Genomic DNA, 9,106 nt, shown 5'->3' with positions numbered 1-9,106 from the left:
ATTGGCTGTAAATGAAACATGCTAAAACATGTGTTAAAACTTTAAGTTTAATGTTTTGAGTTATGTGCTGCGGGTAATACAAACTAGCATGCCTATTATTACAGTCCAAAAGTCATAAGCAAGAAGATATGAACACACTATCCAAAAGTCATGATTGAAAAACTATATGAAAACTCCTCATTAATTCCACAGCGGGTAATACAACCTAGCATGCCCATTATTATAGTCCAAAAGTCATAAGCAAGAAGATATGAACACATATATCCAAAAGTCATGATTGAAAAACTATATGAAAACTCATTATTAATTCCGATAATCTTAAATCAGTCAAACTAGGACTATATGACTTGCACTCCCTGCCCTTTTTGTGGCACATACATTTGAAAGTAAATGAAGAGATAATAGAATGCTGTTATTCTAGGGATTTGAATTAAGTGCAGACTCATCAAAAGTCACATAATCATGGCTGTAAAATCATTCAATCTCAACTGAAATTATTACTGCCAGCTCCCTTTTATTGCATGAAATAGAGGTGGATGTATAAATACATGGTTGGTACTCTTATTGCGAAGATGATACTACGAGGAACTGTATTTATGTATACGGCCGGAATACTATTCTGTGAATATTAAGGGCATAAGGCGATGTTGTAATTAGCACCAGAAGGGCAAGTAAAGGTGCTAGTATTATCGTCTTTGGCATAGCTATAAGCCTGTGGGAACTGCCCCTTGAAGAACATGGAATAGTTGAAAGGAGCGCAGTTGTTGGCGTTGTCTCCCATGCAGTAGTATTGGGGAGTATTAAGAGCAGCACAAGCATTGTCGCGTCCATCAACTACTTTCAATTCTGTGGGGCAGCTAGCAGTTATGTTGCTGCTGCAGACAAGTATTTGGCAGCTAGTATCGAGGGAGATTGAATCCATCAACGACATGTAAAATATAGCTACTAACAGCCAAAGATTATCAATACCAAATATTTCACATTCAGAACTTAATATGTTGTTTAAGATGACATACCTTGACTAACAGCGGAAGATGTAATGGCTGCCATCTTCTGTCTTCTGTCTTCTTCTCAGAATTCGGTTTCTCTCCTCTTGCCCTCACTTCCTTTATGTGTTTCTTGATGAAGAAGAATACAACTCTTGTGTGGGAGAGAGAGGACCCAATCCTTTATATATTATTTAACTCTAATCTGGTACGTTCATCATATACCAATTCAACGCTTAAGATCTAATGCTTTAGATTAGAAACTGCTTTAAGATAAGATCTAAATGCTTTAAGATTAGATCGGGTCACATTAAGATTAGAAACTGCTTTAACGTTAAAAGCATTTGCTGTTTCCAATAGCAGATTTCTAACATTCTCCCACTTGACCCGACTATTCATAATATTAAGTGTTGAACATCATACTATGATAAATTGCTGAGAGTTATGGCGGTTGTGCACTATTAATTCAATGCATTCCCTTCCATATACTACAAATACCAACAATCCATCAATTCGTACTCATAATTTATATAAAACAGCATAATGGTCCACATAATGTCTTATATCATAATGATTAAACATAATATCTTTATAAGACTCTTTCTTGTTTAAAATTACATAAAATACGTACTACTACATTAAAAAAACAGACACATAATTGTATATCAGAAACACATAAAAGAGCTCAGAATGTCACACATCAATTATTATTAATACAACCAAGACCCATTCTTTGAACATGTTCCTTAAATTGTTTTGGTTGTAACCCTTTCGTCAAAGGGTCTGCAATCATAAGTTCTGTCCTGATGTGCATGATTGACACTCTTTGTTTCTGAACCTCATCTTTCACAACAAGATACTTCAGTTCTATATGTTTGGCACCTTTAGAGTACTTGTCGTTCTTTGAGAAAAATACTGCTGCAGAGTTATCACAATAAATTTTCAGCGGCTTGCTAATGGTGTCGACAACCGCAAGTCCCGAAATAAAGTTACGCAACCATAATGCATGAATTGTGGCTTCAAAACATGCCACAAATTCTGCCTCCATAGTGGATGAAGCAACGATAGTCTGTTTCGCACTTTTCCATGATATGGCGCCTTGAGCAAACATAAACATGTAACCAAAAGTCGATTTTCTAGTATCGATGCATCCAGCAAAATCTGAATCGCTATATCCAATCAACTTTGATCCATTGGATCTTCTATACATGAGCATGTAATCTTTTGTGCCTTGTAAGTACCTCAAAACTTTCTTTGCAGCTTGCCAATGTTCCCTTCCTGGATTACTTTGATACCTCCCTAACATACCGACCGCAAAGCTGATATCCGGTCTAGTACAGGTTTGAGCATACATTAGGCTACCAAAAACAGATGCATACGGAATTGATTCCATTTCCTTTCGTTCAACATCATTCTTAGGACATTGCATGAGATTGAATTTATCACCTTTCTGTACAGGAACTATTCCAGGTGAACACTTACTCATTCCAAATCTCTCTAGAATCCTTTCGACATATCCTTTCTGAGACAATCCCAATATTCCTTGTGATCGATCACGGAATATTTCTATTCCAGTCACATAGGATGCCTCTCCCATATCTTTCATTTCAAATTTCGTTGAGAGAAATTCCTTAGTCTCATGCAATATACTTAAATTATTTGCAGCAAGCAAGATGTCATCAACATAAAGGACCAGAAAAATAAACTTGCTCCCACTGATCTTTTGGTATATACAGTGATCAACCGTATTTTCCTTAAAACCAAAAGATGTAATAATGGTATTGAACTTAATATACCATTGTCGGGATGCTTGTTTAAGCCCATATATTGACTTCTTAAGTTTACAAACCAATTGTTCTTTACCTTCTACAGAAAAACCCTCAGGTTGATCCATATAAACATCCTCATCAAGATCTCCATTCAGAAAGGTTGTTTTCACATCCATTTGATGTAACTCCAAATCATAATGAGCTACTAATGCCATTATTATTCTTAGTGAGTCCTTTTTCGAAACAGGAGAAAATGTCTCCTTGTAATCAACACCATCTTTCTGAGTGTAACCCTTAGCAACAAGTCTAGCTTTATACCGTTCGATATTACCACTAGAGTCGTGTTTGGTTTTAAAAACCCATTTGCATCCGACTCTTTTACAGCCATGTGGTAACTCAACGAGATCCCAAACTTCATTATGTTGCATGGATTTCATTTCTTCTTTCATGGCATTAATCCATTCCTTTGACTCTTTACTTTCTACAGCATGTGAAAACGAAACTGGATCCTTATTGATTCCAATATCATAATCTGATTCTTGAATATAAACCACATAATCATCAGAAATAGCTGACCTTCGATTTCTTTGAGGTCTTCTTAATGCTACTTGTTGTGGTTCATGCATATCAGTATTATGTAAGTCATTTCCTTCAGGAAGTACTTCTTCATTTATATGTTGTTCATTATCATCATGTTGTTCTACAACAACTGGAACAACATTTGGAGTAATAGTAGATGGAGGAACTATTCTAGGCAATGTAACATTTACCCTTGTTTCCTTTATTTCTACTATTTCTCTTCTAGTACTCCCACTGACTTCACCATTCTCAATGAATATTGCATTACCAGTTTCTATAATTCTTGGACTATGATTAGGACAGTAAAACACATACCCTTTAGATTTCTCAGGGTAACCTAAAAAATACCCACTGATCGTTCGAGAATCTAATTTATTTTCATGTGGATTATAAATTCTCGCTTCCGCTGGAAAACCCCAAACATGCAGGTGTCTTAAGCTAGGTTTCCTGTTAGTCCATAACTCAAAAGGAGTCTTTTGAACAGCTTTACTAGGAACCCTATTCAATAAATAGTTAGCAGTTTTGAGAGCATACGACCACAAATTCTTAGGTAGTGTAGAATCTGACATCATACTCCTAATCATATCCATTAACGTCCTATTGCGCCTTTCTGCTACACCATTTTGCTGTGGTGTACCTGGCATTGTGTATTGCGCACATATGCCATGACTTTCGAGGAATTTTGCAAATGGACCTGGACACTGGCCTGACTCATTATATTTACCATAATATTCACCACCTCTATCAGACCTTATGATTTTCACCTTTTTATCTAATTGCCTCTCAACTTCCTTTACAAACGTCTCAAGGACATTCACAGATTGAGATTTTTCATGAAGCAAATATACATAACCATAACGGGAAAAATCATCAATGAAAGTGATGAAATACTTTTCTCCATTAAAGGCTGGAGTGTCCATAGGTCCGCAAATATCAGTGTGTATTATTTCAAGAAGCTGGTTGCTTCTAGTGGCTCCTTCCTTATTATGTTTGGTTTGTTTACCTTTAATATAATCCACACATAATTCTAGATCACTAAAGTCCAAATTTGACAAAATTTCATTACTTACTAATCTCATCATTCTTTCTTTGGATATATGACCTAGTCGTTTATGCCACAAGAAAGCAGAATTTTCATTCAACCTGCTACGTTAACATCCAACATTATTTACTACATTCAACAAGGAATTCGCATAAGTGTCATTCAGTTTCAATTTATATAAACCATCAATTAGAATACCAGAACCAACATTATCAGTATTCTTATATAAATCAAAACAGCCAGATCCAATCATACATCTAAAACCAGAAATATCCAATTTACTTGCAGAAATAAGGTTTCTAGATAATGAAGGTACATAAAGGGTACTGTATAAGTCTAATACATATTCACTTTCTAGAATTAGACGATAAGTCCCAATGCCTTCAATTGAAGATTTCATTCTGTTTCCCATAAAGAGAAAACAATCTTCATTTGTATTTATGGTTCAGATCGTAAGAAATCCCTGCATATTGTTGGAAACATGAGTTGTAGCACCAGTATCAAGACACCATGTATTAATAGGACTTCAACTAAATTTGATTCAAAACATACGAAAGATAGATAACCTGCAAATCAAAAATGAAATAACTATAAGCTCATAACTAACGCGATTCAGATGTAAACATAATAGTATAATATAGCACTCCTTTGGGTAGATACTATCTTATACTTAACATAATTAAATACCAAAACATAAGTAGGTAATAAATATATTCAATTAAATAGAACTGACATCTTTGGATGATCAATATTTATTTAATCAAAATATCTATCAAACCTCATCATGTCAACTAGTTATAGAACAAGACTTTCCTTTGGGTAAGTTCTCAGGTTCTATCATTAGTGACGCCAGTTTTTAATTGGTATTATTATAACTGGCAATTTCTATCAATAATCATTATGTCACTTATGCACTAAATGATTATTCTGATTTTGACCACTTTGGTGATTAACAAAATCATAAATATCATGTGCATAAATAATTTATGACACATACCTTAAGCAAAACAACATTCTGATTTTGACCACTTTGGTGATTAACAAAATCATAAATCTCATGTGCATAAATAATTTATAACACATACCTTATGCAAAACAATCAGTCATAGAGCAATTACTTTTATGCCCAAATTTCAAACGTCAATCGAAACTATAACTTTCCTACAGGAGTTCTACTCAACTTTTGCAAGTGAGAAAATTTTAGTAATGAACAGGCCACGCCTCCCAGTCATACGACGTACACAGTTTCCCTATGATCCCCTTTATCAAAATGTTTCTGACCAATCCCATATCTCAGGTCTAATCCCATATTGTAAAGCTTCTAAAAAGCGTGCAAGCGAGTGTCAATTTAGAAGCTTTACCGTATAGGCATCGTATACGATTCGGACGTTTCGTATTTGGGATTTTCGCCCTTTGTCCACGCAAAGATTCAACATTTCAATTTCAATTGGGCGTTACATTTTAAAATTGGAATCGACACGGTTTGTTTGAAAGCCATCACAATAATATTAATCATAAACCAAGAATAGCATCCATGACATGCGTGAATAGTAGCATGTAAAGAAACCCAAAATTATTTTATTTAGGAGGGAAGATCCTAGAAGCTTATGACATAACTTTCGAAACAAGCATATACTGATCAGTCATTGTGGCTTTCGAGCATTCACCAAACAATAATGAAGGAAATGGAGTATGGGGTTTTATGTGCATGCAACTTTAATGGAACCGGACAGGCTATACAGCGAAGTGAACCACAGAAACGGCTAGCCATCGGGATTCATAATTTTGTGGGATTTGGAGTCGTATTTTAATACGCGCCCCTATTGTTCTTATAATAATTATAGCGATGACCTTGATTTGTATAAGTGCCAGTCGTAAGTCTCTTGGTCAAATGAAAAATTCAACACGTTACAACCACTAAATAGCGGCCTAATATCTTCGAGAAGTGAAATGGGTTCATTCGAAAACCTAGAGGTAAGCTCTTAACCCCTTTTGTGAAGCATGCACAGGACTTGGTTAACAACGAAAGAATGCAAACATGGGTCAATAGGCGCATAGTCAAAGGACTCATGAATGCGTGATCATATCATGAAACCCCCACAGTTTCCTGAAGGCTCAATCACATGAGTAAAGCACAGAACAGATCAATTGCAATCATAGGAAATATTCAGTTATTGATTGTGGCTCTGATACCAAATGTAAAATATAGCTACTAACAGCCAAAGATTATCAATACCAAATATTTCACATTCAGAACTTAATATGTTGTTTAAGATGACATACCTTGACTAACAGCGGAAGATGTAATGGCTGCCATCTTCTGTCTTTTGTCTTCTGTCTTCTTCTCAGAATTCGGTTTCTCTCCTCTTGCCCTCACTTCCTTTATGTGTTTCTTGATGAAGAAGAATACAACTATTGTGTGGGAGAGAGAGGACCCAATCCTTTATATATTATTTAACTCTAATCTGGTACGTTCATCATATACCAATTCAACGCTTAAGATCTAATGCTTTAGATTAGAAACTGCCTTAAGATAAGATCTAAATGCTTTAAGATTAGATCGGGTCACATTAAGATTAGAAACTGCTTTAACGTTAAAAGCATTTGCTGTTTCCAATAGCAGATTTCTAACACGACAGATATGTCATACGTGTCTCGACCGTTGTCCCCATTCAGAGTATATTCAGCCAGCGTTACGGGAGGCCGTCCAGCGGCTTGACAGCTGAGCAAGCCTCCGCAGTCGCCAGTGTTGCAGCTGCCTTCACCAGAGGCGTCGAAAGAGCAGCCCGTTCGTCCACAAAATTTGCCTGTGCTTGTTCCTGCGGGCACGTCAACACTCCATGATTGGCCCTGCCCAGCAAGGCCCAGGCGCAGGTGGGCGGGTGGACTGAAGCACCAAGGCAAAAGACAAAACAGAACAACAGAAAAGCATTCCTGGTAACGCAGGCCATGTCAGGTCGAGGCACAGGGCGGGCCTTCCCGCGGGCAGGGATGGAATTTGACGGGCATGTCATTAGGCATTTTGACCGTATTTGACGGTTGGATTTCGTGGATGCCCTTTTTTGTGAAGCGCTGGGAAGGGTAGAACACTTATTTTTGACGTTTAAAAGATTTTAGAAAATGTTCTTACGCCCATTTATTTTAGATCTACTATTGTGTTATTTTGTCAAGTTGACAACTTGACATATCCTCACTGCAAGTTGCAAATGCAAGTGTGCAACCACCATAGATTCGCCACTCGATTAAAAAGGGAAACTTACCTTTATTAGCGTTTAATAATATTAGTTGTTTGAGTATATCAGCAATGGCGGATGATTATTGATCTGAACATCCTTTCCATCTTTCTTTCTGCTCCCTTTTATAGAGTACACCGCCTTTTTTTTACATAAAAGACACCGAAGAAAGAATAGGGCCAAGGTCGTAAAGTACCACTAAAAATGCCAATCAGCGCCATTGTTGCCCCTCCATTTCACAGTTCGGAACGCAATGGAAATTTATGATACAGATTGATGGTGGCGTGGCTTCATCTTCAAACTGCGCAAGCACAAAGAAAGAGCTTTGGGCTGTCTACTTCCCACAATCGCACTCTCAAAGGAATATGCCCATTCAAAGCTACCCCACCTGAAAATGGGATCGGAGGAAACTGCGAATTGTCCCCCTCAGGTTAGGCATTGATTTTTTTTCTTCAGACACTACGAGTCTGAGTCGCTGCCAACTTTTAATTTTTTTATTTCATAACTCTTTGCAAGTGAATTTGAGTTTCATTAAGTATAATTTATTTTCCTTTAATCTGAATATATGAACCAGATATAAATGCCTCTTCTCTGTATAATTAAATTTGGGGTAATTTATTTCTGTGCAAATAAGCTCCAACTTTCCATCTTTGTCATCTTGAATTAAATCAGTCACTCGTTTTACTTCTCTTTTTAGGATAATCAATAAAATAAAAATCTATTTAGAGAAAGAACCAAAATAATAACAAAGGAGGAAATTTCATTATTAATCAAATCTTAATCAAATTAGAGATTCATCGTTATCTAAAATCTCGTATTGCAATCTCTACATGTAATAATAATTTGATTTTTTAGAAATATAATCCATTCGTATCATATTTTCCTTAAAAATCACTGCATTCAATTTTTATATTTATTTAATACTTCTCAATTTTTATATTTATTTAATACTTCTCAATTATGGACAAATTGCAAAAATAATTTGAATTTTATCACAATAAAAACAATATTAGAAACAATATTCACGATATTTTTTTTTTAAATCCTAAAAATCATCAGTTTCAACTTTTCATTTATTTTATACTTTTTCATGAAAGACTAAATATTATAATAATTTGAATTTTATCAAGTAGAAAGTTTAAAAATCATTTGTAATTTAAACTTTTTTTAGTTATTATATGCTTTCCTTTGGAAGACTAAATTTGATAATAATTTAAATTTTAACAAACAAAAACAACTTCCGTTATATTTTCCTAAAATTTCGTCCGTCAAAATTTTTTGATTTTATTTTTGAGTTCTCTCAGAAAAACGATTTCTATATATTCTCTTTTACAACTCCTCGTTCATCCATCTATTATATATACTCTCTTTTGCACTCATCCATCTATTTGAAGACGAATTTTAAATTAGATCGGAAAGGCCAAAAAAAGACTATTTAATAATTATAACACTCATCTATAAATATTATTTTCCTTTGAAATTAATTATCTGAATACT

The 9,106-nt window shown here is 35.2% G+C and overlaps 1 pseudogene; it reads right to left on the bottom strand.

Moving 5' to 3' along the window:
* Nucleotides 1-628: 628 nt before the first annotated feature.
* Nucleotides 629-7,390, bottom strand: LOC149204234 (pathogenesis-related thaumatin-like protein 3.7 pseudogene; annotated as a pseudogene).
* Between the last annotated feature and the right edge of the window lie 1,716 nt (nucleotides 7,391-9,106).

Source organism: Pinus tabuliformis, chromosome 1_2, assembly GCF_031772625.1.
Source record: "Pinus tabuliformis cultivar Carrire ecotype Pingquan chromosome 1_2, CPIR1, whole genome shotgun sequence".
In the NCBI taxonomy this organism is placed as follows: Eukaryota; Viridiplantae; Streptophyta; class Pinopsida; order Pinales; family Pinaceae; genus Pinus; species Pinus tabuliformis.
The sequence above is the reverse complement of the archived record's forward strand: the minus strand, read 5'-3'. Positions and strand labels throughout refer to the sequence as shown.